At 42.1% G+C, this 15,692-nt stretch overlaps 1 protein-coding gene across 6 annotated transcripts in view; it reads right to left on the bottom strand.

Moving 5' to 3' along the window:
• Nucleotides 1–2,551, bottom strand: part of RALYL (RALY RNA binding protein like) — a 411,166-nt gene extending 408,615 nt beyond the window's left edge. For 3 of the 6 annotated variants that reach the window (XM_063327126.1, XM_063327129.1, XM_063327128.1), the window contains exons 1-2: nucleotides 2,311–2,438; nucleotides 1,318–1,404 (exon numbers count right to left, since the gene is read on the bottom strand). The gene's annotated coding sequence lies outside the window, so the exon portion shown is untranslated. Of the gene's footprint in view, nucleotides 1–1,317; nucleotides 1,405–2,310 lie in introns of all 6 variants that reach the window. The other 3 variants (XM_063327131.1, XM_063327132.1, XM_063327127.1) reach the window with 2 other exon arrangements.
• Nucleotides 2,552–15,692: the final 13,141 nt, after the last annotated feature.

Genomic DNA, 15,692 nt, shown 5'->3' with positions numbered 1-15,692 from the left:
TTAAAGGAAACTGTTAAGTTACAAGAATGTAAATATAAGTGTTAGAAGCCTCAAACTTCCGAATGCATTCATAGCCCTATGAATTATTTTTGCTTATACCACAGAAAGAAATATATCCCCTGTAACTTACTTTAGTTTCCACATCTGAATACAGAGCGTATCTTTATGGTCAGTTACAGATCCCTAAAACTGTTTATACAAAATACATTAAGCAATCTCATCACAATAAAGTAAACTATAGAGAACACTGCAGATCCAAGCACTCAGCACTTCAACTTTAGCATAATATTGCTATATTTCAACTATAGTTGAAAAAAAAAAAACAAAAACAAACAACAAAACAAAACAAAAAGCAAAAAAAAAACCAAAACAAAACAACAAACCACCCCACCAACCCAAAACCCTGTCATCTGGAAAAATCTTTCCAAATTGGATTTTAGAGAACCAATATCCTGCCTCTACATCAGGGGCAGCCTCTGTTAAGCATTTAAGTGCTCTCAATGAAAAGTAACAGTTTCTTCTCCAATCCTGAACTCTCAGTGACCGTCACGGAAAGTAACAGTTTCCCATTCCCTGTCAGCCAGTGGCATTAATAATCACCAAAACAAAACGAAACACCTTCAAGCAAATATCTGCTTCTGATTAATCTCCATCCCAACGAATTAAATGCATAAGAGGCAACCTGCTGCCCTGTTTACGCCTTTTTAATATGAGGAGCAGAAGTTGGATATAAGGGTTTTGCTGCCCTTAGGGCTACGAAATATGCCTCCTGTGGCAGTGAGCCAGCTCTCCGAGGGAGCCTCCTTTGCTGTTTCTCTCACAGCGATTTTCTAATGGATAATTTTTAAGCAGACACACACAAACAGACGAGTCACCACAATACAGGGCCAGGATTTTTGTTTTTGTCTAAAGTCCTGTAAGTATTTGTACTCATAATAAGGCTCTCAAGGTTTCATCCAGTTTCCGTTTGGGGTTTAGGGTTTATTTTAAAACAGGAGGGGGGGGGGGGTGGGGGTGGTAGCGTGTGTGTGTATGTGGGCAGGGGTGTCTGTATTCTTTTTTCCCGAGCTGCTCTCCCCTCTGTACAGCACAGCACATAAAACACCTCTCTTCAGCTTAACCGACCTAGGCTCCATCAGCGCAACATTTTGCACACATCCAAGCAATCACGAGGCAGAGATACTTAGTTCAGTCCTCTTGTGCATTGCACAGAAACCTTTAGTTAAGGGTGGAAAGAGATTTCTTAAAAAAAAAAATAAAAAAAATCTCACAATGTAATTTACACAGCGTGGAAATGCCTACAAGGAGATGAAGTACCTGCACTGGGGAGATGTTCAGTTGTTCACTTCATCTTCCGTTGACAAGGAAACCAAATCGCACTTCATTCTCCAGGAAAACCTTCCACTGCCATCATTTGAAAATGTATTTATTTGTATATATGTATATATCTATCATCATCACCATCATCATGATAATAATAACCATCATAAAATACTGCTGGCAAAAGAATAAAAAAGTCAAGGTGCAAAATGTGCAAAAGTAAGGATCATCTCTTTGGCTTTCTGTTTTGCTTTGTTATCTTTAAGGAGGAAAAAAAGTATTTAAAAATGATAACTGTAACACGCTGCAAGAAAAGTTTCACATTATAAACAGGCATCAAAAACTGAAAAAGAAGAGAAAAAAAAACCCTGCTGATTGCACTGAGTGTCAAAAAAAAAGAAACAATAACAAAAATAACAAAATTAACATCTTGCTCTGTGGCTTCCACCAGCATTGCAAGATTACAAACTCTGTGTAAACACTGCTGTAAAATGCATTTTCAATTCCCATCTTTTTACGAAAAAAACCCTTAAAAAGCACCCAAAAATAAAAATAAAACAACACCAGAGAAAATCCTCTGCAAAAAGAGTTAGAAACATGCCTTTTCTCTTATCTTTAAAAAATAAGCATCATATTTCACATCGCTTTTCTGTGCCACAACAAAACCAGTTGCATATATAGATATATAGCTACTAAATGTATATCAGTTGTTGCTGGACTGGCAAGTCTGTATTATTAATATTATCATTTTTCATTCCCAGTGACTCCCGGCCCCAGCAGCACCTTTTGCTCACAGTTTAGTAACCATCGCATGCTAGGAAAAAAAACTTGTCATCAGCAAAAGATCAAATCCATTTAAACAATAATCAAAGAGGAAGAAAAAAAAAAAAAGAAGAAAAAAATAAAAACCAAAAAAAAAAAAACCAAAAGGAAGAAAAAAAAAACAGGACAAAAAAAGGAGGACAAGAATGTCAGCGGAAAGGTACTCACCGAGCGGGAGTAAAAGGGAGGAATAAAAATGAGAGTTACTATAAAATACAGTATGGCGGTGGAAGAAGGAATGAGGCGCTTTTTTTTTTCTCTCCTCTCTAGTCTCTGCCTCCGGCAACCGCCACGTGATCCGCAGCCGGGCGGACTCGCAGCCGGGAGGGCGCAGCGGCGGCGGCGGCTCCGGGCGCGGACCCAGCCCGGCCCCGGCCCCGGCCCCGGCCCGCCCCGCGCCCGCCGCAGCCGCCCGCCGCCGCCCTGCGCTCCGCGCCGCGGAGGCCGCCCGCCCTCAGCAGGTGCCGCTCGCACACGCACTCGCACACGCTCACACACTCACTCACGCCGAGGCGCGGGCACGCACGCCGAGGCGGAGGCGGGGGGGGCGCGTCTTGCGCGGCAGCGCAACTTGCTCGCCCGGCGCTGCGCGAAGTTGCCTCCCGCCCGCCCGCCTGTTGCCCTGCGGCCGCGGCGGAGCCGCCGCCCCCTGCCCCGCCGGTGCGGCGCCGCTCGCCCCCGGGACTGGAGGCGGCGGGCGGCGCGGAGCGGAGCGGGGCCGGGGTTTGCCCGGGTTGCCGTGGGGGGGGTCCAGCGCCGGGCTTCGCCGTGTGTGCGCTGGGATGACCCCTCCCGGCGCTCCGGTAGGGGGCGGGGGGTTTGTGCAGGGGGGTACCGTGTGTGTGCGCGCACGCAGGGGGGTAGCCCCGCCGCCCCGCTCGCCGTGTGCGCGGGGGTGCTCGCCCGCCCCGTTCCCCGCGTGTGCGCCGGGGGTGCCCCGCCTGCAGCTGCGGCTCGGCGTGCCTCTGCGCGGGGGTGCCCGGCGGGCAGGGACGGCGCGGAGGGGCCCCTCCGCTCCCCTCCTGGCTGTGCCCCGGCACTGCGCTCCTGCCGCCGCGGCTCGGGGCGGGGAGGGGGGGCGGACGGGGCTTCCCCTGCTGCCACTCGGGCTCCGGCTGTGCCCGCAGGTCGGGGGGTTTCCGCGCCGTTCCTGTGCCACCCGGTCGTGTCGGAGCAGTGCTCCCGTCTCCTGCCGGAGAGCGCTTCACGAGTGCGGCCGGGGAGAGGAGGACAGGTACCACCAGTCCCAGCTATTACTTGCTTTTGTTTCGTGGCCTCTGCCCTGCTTCGTGGCCTCTCCCTCCCCCCCTCCTGCCAGTGGCAGTGCTGTTGCTTCCCATGACAAAGTTACCGGCCGAGGTGGGAAGGAAACAAATGTTTTCGGAGGGGGTCACTCAACTGGCGGCAGCCCACAGCCGTGGCACAGGGCAGCGGGCTCGGGTGAGCCCAAGCGGGCACCCTCCCACGGCACCGCGGGCAGCTGCCCGCAGCCGCCTCTCAGTGTTTGGGGCCGGGCCCCGAAGCAGGCAGGAGCAGCCCTGAAGCAGCTCCGTGGTTGGCCGGATGGCAGCTCTCCCTCTTCCTTTAACAGGCAAGAAATCGACTGGAGCAGGCTGTGTGCTACTGTCGCTGAGAGTTTCCTCAAGACTCTCGCTTTTCCCTTTGTAGCTCTCCTCGCCTGGCTCCTTATTAACAAACACCGCAGTCGCAGAGAGCGGCGGCTGGGGCCGAGAGCGGCTTTGCTCCAGCTCCAGCTGAAACCAGACCTCCCCCCAGCACCACCAGGCCCCAGCCTGCTGCCTCGCCCCTGCCAGCAAGGCTTGTGTCCTCACTTCTCTGGCCCCAGAAATACACACAGCTAACAGTCTCCCCAAAAACTTAATTACTGTAGGAGGAAAAGCAGCAAGAGAAATCTCTGTGAGATAAATTAACGGAGGAATAGAAGTGTGCATCCCTAAACCAGGCACTGTGATGGAGGGAGCAATCAAGGCAATACTTCCCCAGTCCCACCTCCCCCCTTCTTCTTCACTCACTTTTTTTTTTTAAAGCCCCTCTCTTTTCATCCGGGTCAGGAGGCAGGAGTCACGTTATTACTCTATAAAAATTACTGTGGCCAGTAAGAGGATGCCCTGCTATATAAAAGACTGGTGAGGGCACCAGCCTGCCTTCTTCACATCCTCACTCAAAGCTTTTTCCCTTCCCCTGACCATTTCTTTCTTTCCTGTCCTGTATCTCTTCCCCAGTGTTTTCAGAAAATGAAAAGAAATGCTCCCTTTCTTCTTTGCTCTCAACTTCTTTTATGAAGTATAAAAAGAACAACGTCCAAAGTTTAAAAATATATATATGTATCTCAACAGTTATGTTTTCTTGCTTGCTTTTTATTTTGGCACTGGGCTTGTTCTGGCATTTCATACCAGTCCTAGTTATTCTCCCCCTGCTAAGTCTGGCTCTCAGGAGTAGAGCTGTGCATCCGAGAAGGTTTAAAACAAACAAACAAACAAACAAACAAAAAGAAGGTCCTTCAAGATACAAAAATCTACAAGAAATTAAAATGTTTGGTGTGAAAACTAACCAGCTGAACTGTACAATGTGTTACGTACATATGACAATGAACTCAATCGTATTGGCATGGCGGTGTCACAAGCTATCAAGTCTTGAGATTTCAGGTGTGGGAGATGTATTTCCTTGGCTGGGGCACTCTGATTCTGAAGAGCATTAGGTTCTGCATGCAGAAATACAGTTCAATGTTTTTTAAATGATATTTAACATCAGAACATGTTTGCAGAACTGAGGCCTAAATTGCAATCCTCTTTTGTTGCTAATTTTCAGTTTCCATTACTGTTTATGTAATTTTGAGCACATGCGTCTTCCTGAAATAGCAACAACAACAACAACAAAGTTAAAGGGTGGTGATCTAATAATCCAAAGTTGTATAATAAGTGTGACTTGTAAATTTGGATCACGTTAACACATATATAGGAGACTGGAGACTTATATTTTGGACAGTATATCTTATGTATTATTTACTCAGTAGATTCCAAGAACTAGGAATAAAGTAAGCATGCAAATATATATGTTTTCCTTTTCAATTTGTATATATTGATTTTTTTACACTATAAGTGAGTTTAAAAGTCTTTATGGTACATTGGGTAAATTTGGATGTAAACACTTAAAGGTGCAGGGCTCAGGGGTGGCTTTAAGTCCCAAGGGCAGTGCGGTGCGCTGTTCCAGACCAGGTCTAGAGAGAGAGCTGAGGGGGATCCAGGCTCAGAAACTGTGACAAAATCACTTCCTGCTATAGTTAGCATCGCAAATACTGTGAAAATGAACTGGTTCCTAAGGACTTAACCTTAGGTTTACCTAAGGAACCACCAAAGTATGCTTCTGTTACTTTTCTGCTTACAATCCATTAAGGTGAAGTAAGCATTAGGGAGTAAGAGCTGCAAGGAGTTTGGCAAGAAAACGTGTTTGGAATAGGTTACAAGCAAGCAAGCAAGAGCTTGAGAGAATGCTATTTTCACAGAATCCCAGGAAGCCTTTATTCATCAGTGTCTACTTTCTGGCTACTCCTGCTGGAAGTTTCCTCCAAGAGCAGTTGTAAACTTGATGCTGGACCAAAACGAGGGAAAGTTCAGCACATTGCACACGTTATAGCTTGGTTATGCACAGTGCTCAACAAAGTGTACAGTAAAAGAATGCAGTTGAAGGAAAAGGAGTGTCACTTAGATCATTTCCAGGGCATAATTGTTCATGTGCAATCCAATAAATATCCAAATAAATTCAAATATGTGCAGTCCAAAAATCCAAATAAAGTGCCTGCTGGCATTTTTTAGGCTTTCCATTTTCCCTTCTGCAGGAGAGCAAATGAGCTCCGTTGCAATGTGAGTTATCCTTAAAAATAACCAAGAATTCTGGGCAGAAAGTGTGTGAACCAGCACTTCTGTGCCTCTGCCTTGGCTACCAGCACAGAGATGCTTCCTAAGGCTCCCAAAACATTGTACTTCACAGCCAGTGCTCTGGGGCTTATGCTGAGCTCACTTTAGTTGTGCCATACAATTCCAGTATTTCACAACCCTTTCCTGCACCTCCGCAGTACCACTCCCTTCCCCCCTTCCTCCCCAGAAATAAGTACATGCTAAGGTTACCTCACTGCCTATAATCTGTTTTTCTTGATTGTATTTAAACATCTCTACTCTCAGCACAGGACTGCTGCTGTATATACACCTTGCTTTGGTAATTTTCTTCTCTTTCTACTGATGCTGATACTCTATTGGAGAGAGAGAGAGCTTTTTGGTTTGGTTTATTTTTTTTTTTCATCACTTTCACTGCACTTACACTTTCCTAAAATAAAGAAGCTTCTCTTTGCAGGTAGTAAGCAAGTAAGTTGGGAGTCCAGCACTAACATAGTGGCTTTGCACAGATCCGTCAGTATGACTCAGCAGCCTGCACGCCTGAGCTTGAGTTGCCAACAGTTACTGGTGCCTCCTCCTATTGCAGTGGCAGAAGTCAGCTAAAACAATACCAGATGCAAAAATAGCCACAGTAATAATAACAATAAAGATAAAATGATAAGTCGTCGTTTTTTGCAGCTACAGTGGCCTGGCCCTGCTTTAATGGCTAATTTGGATGTCATCCCCTCAAGACCACCCAGTATAACTATAGGGTTTATAAGGTTGTGGGTTTTTTTTTTTGTTTGTACCTACCATGGTTTTTTTTATTTGTATCTACCATGAAAACAGGAAAAGGAAAACTAGTTGACTGGCAATAAATGCTGAATGAAAGAATTACTTGAAGTTAAGCAAGGTATTACATCGTTTACTGTTAAAGGAAGAGAAAACTGCATTTTTCAAACTTTCAAGTTAATATAGAGTTAGCTATCACCACTTAAATCCATTTGTGTCTTGGTTTTGTTTTGATTAAATTACTAAACCTTAGAGAATATCAAACTGAACTACTTCACATTTTTAAAATTAACTCCAATCTATGTTGATAAATATGGGATATTACTTTAGACTGAAACATATTTTTAAAAGAGTTTTTCTTCATCTGTTTTTTTTTCTGCATGTTATCATTGTTCTTGCTTTTTTTCTACAGAATCGTTGTCAATTTTCACAACATTCTGCACTTTTTCTCCTTCTACATGTCTTACAGTGCTTTTAAGATACTGTATTTATCTACATAGTGACGCTAACTCGCTCCTTCTGTTACCACCTTTTCAGCTGAAATTGCCAAGTGACAGAGCACAATGCAGGTTAAAAATGTCCAGTAATAAATGACAGAAGAAATAAAAGAAAGGCACCTCTGTTTAAAGGAGGGCAAATGAAGTACCTGAATGTTACACCCACTACGTAGGGGAATGGAATAAAAAATAGGAAACCTTCAACACTTTGGTGGCATCCTTTTTACCTTCTTTGGTTAGATTAGAGGGGTATTTGAGACAGAGGAGTTTTTAACTATTGAATGCTTTGTATTCTGGAACATTCGATCTTTCAGTCCTTGCATACTATGCTTTTTGAAACAATCATGATCAGAGCACACAGCATACAACAAGCTCTATGTCCTCAAAATTACTGTTTTCACATGTTATTTTATATAAATAAAGCAAAAGTAACATCTACATTAAAAATCACAGAATCTTGTGTACCCCAAACATCTTCCTAGTTTCAAAATTGTTGCCTTTTCCTTTTTTATTTGTTCTTTTTTTGAAAGGGTTAATTAACGAGTACAACTTATAATGAGCATGTCTCGGTTTGTGAGTTTTGCAATAAATAAGTCTGAGAACAGTGTGAGATAAGGCAGCTTATGATCAAATTCACTGGTCTGCACCATCTGTTCTTATGCATTAATTTTCTATATGACAATCTTTCCATAAAAAACAGAATTCAAAACATACTTTCGGGTTTTTTTTGTGGCTTTGTTTTTTGTTTTTCTTTAAACTGTGGTGTATTAACCAGAATTAAATGATGGCTGATGACTGGCACTTACGATTGAACATAACAACACTGAAAGCTGAGAGAGCTCATTTATAGGGTTAATCAGACACAACACTGGAAAGTGTGCAAGAACAAGCAGTAACTCAGGAAGAAAAGAATATGTGGTGCAGAAGATTAAAAAGAGAGGAAAAAAAAAAGAACATTACACATTTCTGGCAATTTAAGAAATAGAGTTGGAGATATTTTTAATGATGACATCTAAACTGAGAAACCTGGCTTTGGCAGAAACAATGGGGAAGAAGAGCTTCGTCTTCTGTGAATCAGATGCCACATGCTCAAGTTGGACACCCATAATGTGAACAAACATATATTATATTAGTATTTTGAAGCCTAGTTTAAGTGATTCAGCAGCCATAATGTGCCTCTGTGTCAGTCAGAACTCAGTTTACCAGCCAAGCGTTCATCTCCCAAATCTTAAAACAATCCTTGTTCTTCTTGCCTTCAGCTGCTTCAGTTTTCAGAGAGGTGAGTGAGACATGAGCTACACACAGAGCCTTCCTTTACTACAGAGCATTGTTTTGCATCCTGAGTACCATTTGTGAGTATTGCATAAGGCAAGGACAGATGAAGAAATAAATATGTGACAATACAGCTGGTCTTATCATAATAATTGTGCATTAAGAGGTGAAACAAGGTTGCACAGGGAATTCTAATTGAGGAATTTTCTGAAAAAAAAAAAAAAGTTGTTAGCATTCCGCTGTTCGTAAATATCTTTCTGCATGCAGTAAATGCGCATATATCCACGCATAGGTACACCTGCATCACATAGCCTGTTCTACCACTTCCTTTTTTTGACCCTGAATTCTAGTTATGAACAAGAGCTAATCTTAGCTAGCTAACGAGATCTGACATGATCGCAGTCTATAGCAGTGTGACTGGAGGCTAGAGGATTTTTGTGTATGTTGTTTTATTCATTTGTTATCCTGGAGAGGACTGGAGGCATCACGAAAGAGTGCTAAGCACTCAGTGTCATCCTCTAGACAAAATACAGGTAAAGGACTCCTTCTAAATACAATTATATAAAATGTAACTTTTTTTTTTTTTAATGGAAAGACAATTTACAATACAGGCATGTTCGACTCTAACCTCATCTGCCCTGCATAAATGCAAAGAATATCTAGACAGTAGAAGACTTACTCTATAATTACATTAGGTACGTTGAGGTCAGTAATTTTAAAAACATATATTGGCATGCCAAGTAGCATTTATTAATTTTTCTTCTTTTTATCCTGAATAACACAAGCTCTTTTCATAATCACAGTTTCTTTTCTCCATCTCCTACTTATCAAGTATTATGTTCTAGGACAGCATCCCATTGTTCCTTTGAGGTAAATCATTAGCCTGTGAGACCATCTAGCAAATCTGTACCAGACAGATTTCCCTTTCTCCCCCTGTCTCAGTGCAGCTGCACTAAGATTTTTTGGGTTTTGTGTTTGGCTCTCTCATATAGCTGAATCTCTGCACTGCTGCAGCTCTTTGAGCGCCTTGCAGCTTGTAAATGACTCATGCGGCACACTCCCTTCCCTCTAGCCAACATGGAAAAAGCCTGGAAAACTGTGCTTGGGAATGATCCTCCTTCTGGCTTACATCACAAATTACTTCCATTACAGGATAATGCCCAAAGGCACAATCAGGCCTGAAATACGTAGTCATCATAAAACATACAAATACAATTGCTCTTAACACAAGTTATATACCTAGAATCGGTTACAATTCTAAACTCAAATGTCTTTCCAGTCCATCTTTCCAAACTTTTAAAATTTGTTTTCTTTTGCTGGTAGATGCCGGTATCTGCCAGTTATTGTGTTGTGAATGGACTATGTTACAAGCAAATGGAGACAAGATATACAAAGCCATCCAAAAAAAAAAAAAATCCCATTATTTTCTATAAGATTAAAGCAGCAGTTTCAGTACAAATGAATCTTGGAAAAGATCCAGACTCTTCAAATCTGCCTTTAGATAGGTAATTGCTGCAAAGACCACTGGCTAACTGGGAAGGTCCCAGTTGACTGGAGGCTAACAAATACAACCCATCTACAAGAAGGCTGGGAGGAGGATCTGGGGAAACTACAGGCCTGTCAGTCTGACCTTGGTGCTGGGAAAGGTTATGGAACAGATCATCCTGAGTGCCATCGTGCAGTATGTACAGGACAATCACGTGATCAGGCCCAGTCAGCATGTGTTTATGAAAGGCAGGTCCTGCTTGACTAACCTGATCTCCTTCTATGACAAGGTGACCCGCTTAGTGGATGAGGGAAAGGTTGTGGATGTTGTCCTCCTGGACTTTAGTAAAGCCTTTGACATCATTTCCCACAGCATTCTCCTGGAGAAACTGGCTGCTTATGGCTTGGATGGGCATATGCTTCGCTGGGTAAAAAACTGTCTGGGTGGCCAGGCCCAAAGAATTGTGGTGAGTCCAGTCGGAGACCGGTCACAAGTGCTGTTCCCCAGGGCTCTGTATTGGGGTCAGTTCTCTTTAATATCTTTGACAATGATCTGGATGAGGGGATCAAATGCACCCTCAGTAAGTTTGCAGACAACACAATGTTGTGTGGGAATGTTGATCTGCTTGAGGGTAGGAAGGCTCTACAGAGGGATCTGGACAGGCTCGATCAATGGGCTAAGGCCGACGGTATGAGGTTCAACAAAGCCAAGTGCTGGGTCCTGCACCTGGGTCACAACAACCCCATGCAACACTACAGGCTTGAGAGGTGCCTGGTAGAAAAGGACCTGGGGGTGCTGGTCAACAGTGGGCTGAATATGAGCCAGCAGTGTGCCCAGGTGGCCAAAAAGGCCAATAGTATTCTGGCTTGTATTAGAAATAGTGTGGCCAGCAGGCCTAGGGAAGTGATCGGCGCCTATACTCAGCACTGGTGAGGCCCACCTCGAGTACTGTGTTCAGTTTTGGGCCCCTCACTACGGGAGAGACATTGAGGTGCTGGAGCATTTCCAGAGAAGGGCAATGAAGCTGGTGAGGGGTCTGGAGCACAAGTCTTCTGAGGAGCAGCTGAGGGAACTTGGATTATTTAGCCTGGAGAAAAGGAGGCTGAGGGGAGACCTTATCGCTCTCTACAACTACCTGAAAGGAGGTTGTAGCCAGGTGGGTGTCAGTCTCTTCTCCCAAGTAATAGGCCATAGGACGAGAGGAAATAACCTCAAGTTGCACCAGGGGAGGTTTAGATTGCATATTAGAAAAAATTTCTTCACTGAAAGTGTTGTCAAACATTGGAACAGGCTGCCCAGGGAAGTGATTGAGTTACCATCCCCGGAGGTATTTAAAAGATATGTAGATGTGGTCCTTAGGGACATGGTTTAGTGGTGGACTTGTCCGTGCTAGGTTAATGGTTGGACTTGATGATCTTACAGATCTTTTCCAACTAAAATGATTCTGTGATTCCATGATACTCAATTCAGTCTATATACTGCTTACCAACTATGGCCAAAACACCATCTCCCCCAAAAGAAATAAATCTGCAAATTTGCAACGTGTGTTCCAGTTTAAAAAAAAAAGAAATAGAATCATAAATTGTCCATGAAATCACCATTTAGCTAAGGACCTAGTGTAGTCTGACCTTCAGAAACTCCAAGTAGCTATGCAATTGTTGTTATGGGTATCCAACCCTTCTGACAATCAAATTCATGCTGCTCAGGAGAATTACCAATTTAGATATCGGGAAAACTTCCACTTTTCTGTTAATATACAGCTCACTATGAAAGAGAGACAGGTTTGTGCTCACCCCGTAATGGGTAACTTTGCTATTGTAATAACAGCCAAAGAAACAAGCACTTAGTTGCTGTCTAATTGTGTTTGAGTATGCTTACTTTGACATATACAGTGTTTACGTGCCAGAGAACAAAATTTCTTTTAGAAGCTATATCATACCTGTTAAAAAAATGGACTCGAGTAGCTTGCACTTGTGTTAAAACTCCACTTTCCCCCCCAGCAGATTTAGTATCGGTTTCTTTTTTTCACATGCTAAACCATTTCCCCAGTTTCATGCACTGAATGAGAACATTTTGAACTGTATAGGCTTAAAGAAAACTCCAGAAATGTATTAAATAAAATGCCTAATCACACCAAAGAAGTAATAGTGGGAGAATCAAGTACCCAAGTGAATGCTGTCTGCACCCTGCAACTGCTGGTGCATGACACCCACTACACCCATTGCTGCTGCATGGCAGGAACAGTTCTGCTCTCAACAAAGGCTCAAGAGCTAAGCCTCTGCTGGGAAATGAAACAATGCTAGGGAATATTTTTAGCTCAAACACCCATATTGTTAAATTATTGGCCTAATTTTTGGCTCACACTAGGCAAACACTTCCAAAAAATTCCCAAAGACAGTTTGGAGACCTGGTTCCGGGGCATCTTTAGTGGAACAGAATGTTTGCAGACAGGGAGGACAATGTTAGTATAGTACTAGCGCTGGCCACTGTTTCAGTCTCGTCACTGCACTATTACCACAAGCTCAGTCTCCAAAATCCCAGGTGAAGTGTCACATGCTGAGGCAATATGATTCCATGCTCTTTACCTTCCAGGTTCCTCAGTTCTTACAGCACTTTCATGAGATGGAAATCCTTGAGCAAAAAAAAAAAAAAAACCCACAAAAAAAAACCCCAAGAAAATAAACCAAGTCAGGAAAGCCCGCATGCCAGCACTTAACTTGTTAGGATATCACAAACCTATTGCTAGTGATGTATGATATTCATTGCTAGTAAATTTTGGGATATTTTCCTAATTACATTGGGAAATGCCTTGCAACTTTAATGTAAAATTTTAGATAATTTTAAATTCTGGTAGAATACACAAGAGAATATGAGTACAAAGGGAGAAACATCACAGATAATTTCTAGAGAAGGTATTGTTTTTCCCTAGAATTTCATCTAAAGAAAACATCCTTCCTCCTGTGGCTTTTGAAACTCTTAGCATTCAACATTTTTCTTAGCAGCAGACCTGCTCAAGGACAAAGGAACGTCTATCAGAAAACTTTGGAAGGTATCCCTAGGAGAACTTTTCCTTCATTTCTGAAGCATCAAGGCGACTTTGGAGCAACAATTATAGACCTCTCAAGGTAGAATTATAGATTTTTACAGGAATGCTAGTTCTTAGCCAACATCTACCGTATCAAGAAAGTCACCTGCAGTGCAATTGGTAATAGCAATAAGATAGCAATCCCACAGCGAAGCATTACATAGGTATCAAGAACATGGCAATTAGGTGACATTAGCTATACAAAAGGAAGGTAGAAGTAAGGAAGTAGCCTAGTAATTTATTTTTTTTTTTACTTTCTCACACTTGCCTAATATTTTTCCCTCTCTATTCCACAATATGACTGCAAGTTGGTATAAAATGCATTTCTATTCATATATTCCTCTTTCATCTACAGACTATCTTACTTATCTGTTCAAAAAGAAGGTATATATTCTTGGTTTATAGTGATGCTGATAGGGAGCTGCACTGCGGCTCAGAAAGAATAATACAAACCCAGGAGAAACCAATGGGTTCTAGTGACCATTTTTATGAATGAGAATGACAAAAATAGAGGGAGTGGAAAAGGAGGAAATCGGAGAAAAAATGAACCAGTCTGAAGACTGGCAAATGTAATACTGTTGATAATGTAAGCAATCTGCTAGAAATACTAATTATTAATGGTTTCTAGAATCATAATTAGAATATAAGCATTCAAATAATTTGTAGCAACAAATAAATCTGTGCTCTGTAAATATGATGTTCATTTGTCACAACAAAATAACATTTCCACCCCCTGTCTACACGTTGTAATTGTCTGCATGTAAGAAGCATATTCTATGATTGTTATCTGATATAAAAATGCTTTACATCAATATGAAAAACAATTTAACTGAATATAAACAGCACATACATTTTTACATGTCCATTTTCTTTTTATGAGTTAAAATAATGTACATACATATAATATACGCAGAGAAGAAAAACATACCATTTAAATAATTTAAACCTGTAGGAAACCAAGGTTCTTCGGAATAACAGGAGTCTCTGTATTGCAAGCATTCATTTAAGTGATCTTCATACAAGTAGCAGTATTGATTTGAAGTGAATGCTTTTTTTGTGAGTAAACACTACTTATATTATTAACAATTTTCAGGAAAGGTTTCCAACTCAGTGGAGATCCCTTTTGGCCCCGCCACCACTTCAAGCTATGGGAGGAATTTTTACAATGTGGATTGCCATTAGCTTTTCAAAGCTGAAAATACTCTTGCAGCTTCATCAATATGGAGGATAAGATCCCTGCTTTACAAAGAGCTCGACATTTCAGGAGGAAATAACGATGGAGTAGAGGGATAAAGAAATGAGCAAAGGCTTTATCATGATACATTTTGTTTATCTCTTCTATTATTTAGTTTTGTTTCTTTGAGGGTGAGACTGGGAGCTAAAGAATTAGGCTGCCAGTAGGCGTGCCCCTCTGACTTCAGCCTAGACAGGATGACCAGCCTACCCTCATGACTATCTCTGTTTGCCCACCTCTCTCCTGCTAGAGGTTCCTCAGATACAGTGACATAACTGCATATGCAGTTGATCTGGCTTTGTAAAAATGATCCAGATTTTTTAAAAAAGATGCACCGTTAAAGCTTTTAAGTGGATAAGGATCACTAAATACAAGCTATACCTGGTGTTATGCTGGGAAGTCTGAAGTGATGGTACCAACTGTAAAGGATTAGTGGTGACAAGCAATCATCTCGTAGACAGCAACCTTCTCCTTGTGTCTCCAGATCAGCATATTTAAATTCATATTGTTTTCCAAAAAAAAAAGATCTCAAAACATAATGGAAGATACAGACTCAAGAAATCCAAAGAAATTTTGGAGAAGGTTGAGGACTAGAGGAAGAGGTTTGTATTTGGATAATAAGCCAGCAAATAACCTGCAAAATGGTTTAGAAGATAAGTAAGGTGTATTTTTTTTCAACCTCTTTCTGAACATGGTTGAGAGAGAGAGAGAGAAAATAAACCAAGTAATAGAGGTTAGGGAGAAGCTGCAGGAGATATAGGTTAAATCTGTAAGAATTGGAGGAAAAAGGATAGAGAATTAAAGCCAAGAGAAAGTCATGAATGCAAATATGGAAGAAGTGCTTGAGAATGTAAAAGGAGTAAAAAAAAAAAAAAGGGTTAGAAATTGCCTGAAGTAGAAGTGAAAGATTTTAGGTCAGGCCATAGGCAGTTCTAGTAAAGTGAGTATGGAAAAGAATTTTTGAATTCAAAATTGCAGTAATGTAAAAAAAGGTGGTAATCACAGAAACTATGTGCAAGTTTTAAGAAGATAAGCTGTACTGTGGAGGATATTGACCTGGTAATGAAAATGGAGTGTGCTTTACAGCAGTAATATTCCTCTTGAAAATTTCCCAGAGTTTGCCGGTGGCATTTTTGGAAAGGTAAAGTAGAAAGTCACAGGTTATGAGGCATTCATCTGTGTCTACTGAGATTTTATATGGTCTCAGAACGTGCATAGCGCTTAATTGACTTGGTCAGGAGACAGGACAGTTGGCAACAGGATAGGAGTCAGGAACACAAGTTGCCTTAATAAT

This window comes from Chroicocephalus ridibundus, chromosome 2 (assembly GCF_963924245.1).
Source record: "Chroicocephalus ridibundus chromosome 2, bChrRid1.1, whole genome shotgun sequence".
Classification (NCBI taxonomy): domain Eukaryota; kingdom Metazoa; phylum Chordata; class Aves; order Charadriiformes; family Laridae; genus Chroicocephalus; species Chroicocephalus ridibundus.
Note: the sequence above shows the minus strand (reverse complement) of the source record. Positions and strands in the feature narration are given on the sequence as shown.